This window comes from Pygoscelis adeliae, unplaced genomic scaffold, assembly GCF_000699105.1.
Source record: "Pygoscelis adeliae isolate BGI_AS28 unplaced genomic scaffold, ASM69910v1 Scaffold565, whole genome shotgun sequence".
In the NCBI taxonomy this organism is placed as follows: domain Eukaryota; kingdom Metazoa; phylum Chordata; class Aves; order Sphenisciformes; family Spheniscidae; genus Pygoscelis; species Pygoscelis adeliae.
This window is the reverse complement of record NW_008824786.1, coordinates 168,719-170,702: the sequence shown is the minus strand read 5'-3', so window position 1 is coordinate 170,702 and position 1,984 is coordinate 168,719.

Below are 1,984 nucleotides of genomic sequence, written 5' to 3'. Positions count from 1 at the left end.
GAGTCCAACCGTCAACCCAACACCACCATGCCCACTAAACCATGTCCCTCAGCGCCTCATCTACCCGTCTTTTAAATACTTCCAGGGATGGTGACTCAACCACTTCCCTGGGCAAGGAAAGTGCGTGCCCCCAGAGCAGAGCCGTCCCACGGGCCAGAGAGCACGCCTCGCCCTGGCGAAGGCTATTTCGGTCCTCGCCACCGCCAAACGGGATTCATAATCCATGACAGCAACCGTATTACACGCTTTCCCGTTGAGCGTTTCTTTATCTTGGCTTCCACCGAGCTCGTTCTTTTCATGAGGAGCGTGACCCTGACGGGGCTCTCCGCACCGTACCCGCCAGCGTCGCTCAGGTGGGGAAACTGAGGCACGGGCAGCCGACGAGCCCAGCCCTGCCGACTCGGTGGCCGTGACGGGTCCAGCCCCCTCCCAGCTCCCACTCCGCTCCCGGCCGGCCCTCGCCCCAGCCAGGCGGATATATTTGTTTTTCTGCTGTAAGTCCTGAATGGAAATGTCACGAGGACAATCACCATGGTGACATTTCAGCAGCTCCATATAGAGCTACGCAGGAAATGAATTTTAAAAATCCCCATTAAAAGGGAAGGGCAAAAACAATTTTCTGGTGGACATTTGTTCTGAGAGGGCTTATAGACTTTTTTTAAAGGAAAAGGTCTCCAGCAAAGAAAGTTTGAAGTGCCCTAGTTTTTAGGGTTTCGTTTCCTGATGAAAGAACGGACCTTTCTCGAGAGGGATTTTTGTGTATGTTTTTTTGTGCAGAAATTAAACTTTGCTGAACCATCTACCAATTTTTTCTGGGAGAAGCATTTCATGTTTGGCTGCAATATAAGGTCATTGGATACAATGGAAATGCTTCCAGCATGGAAAAATAAACAAGGGTGGTATTTTCATACGATGGGGCCCCAAGACAGCAGGGAAAAACATGAATGCGCTGCAGCACAAAGACAGGTAATTTGAAGTATTATATTCAATCCCCTAACATTAGAGAGCATCGATTAGTGCCAAGAGCCTGAAACGATGGGCAGGACTGCATTAGTGTAAATGGCATTATTTATTTTAGAGGTTGCATACACGAGAAAATTTACGATAAATCTTTTTTGCTCCAACTAACACTTTTTTTTTCCCCATAAAATTAGAAATCAGGAGCTATCGGCCAGCTGTAATAGACTGGCAGCGCATACACTTGCAATTGGGTTGCTTCTGGTTTGGTATTGCCGATCATCTCTCCTTTACAGGCACATTAAAGCTCTTTCCGGAAGAATTAGCTCCGCGGGACGCCCATGTGCCACCGCTGTCGGACGGCGCTGGGAGACACCCCGGGAGCTTCGCCGGGGACGGGACGGAGAGGGGCTGTACAGGACCTGCACTCGCCGTGCGCTCATGGCTTTTACAGGTGGTTTGGATGAGGAGTTTGTTGTTTTCATTAAAAAAAAAAGCAGCCGGGATGTCCGCATCCCAGCCCGGTTCAGCCAGACACGGGCGCTGCTCCGGGGGATGATCCCAGCTGAGGGTTTATTCTCCGAGCCGGCGCAGAGCTTGGCAAGGCCAAGAGAGAGGCGGGTGATTATTTTAGTCCCTTGTTCCTCTGGCTGGCTTGTGCATCACAAAAGAATGCTAATGTTCATGTCTTTATGAAAGCACTCGAGTTCATCAGCTTTGCAAAGAAGAGAAATTAAATCAAGATTTAATTGGGATATGCATGTTTTATTCATGGTACTATCCACAGGAGAAGCCAGACAGTTGAAGGTAAAGAGGAGGAAAAAAAAAATATCTTTTGAAAAGTTGTTTCTCTCTGATTAAATAGAGATAGTTTCCCATTTCAAAGGGAGGGCTCCTTTAATGTATTTTAAATGCTCAGATGTGCCGTTGCAAGGCCTCCGTGCAGCAGGCTGGCAAGGGCGGCGCGGGCCCCTCGCTCCCCTCCTCTCCACTGCCTCCGAAAGGGACCTGCTGCACCCCGGGCGGC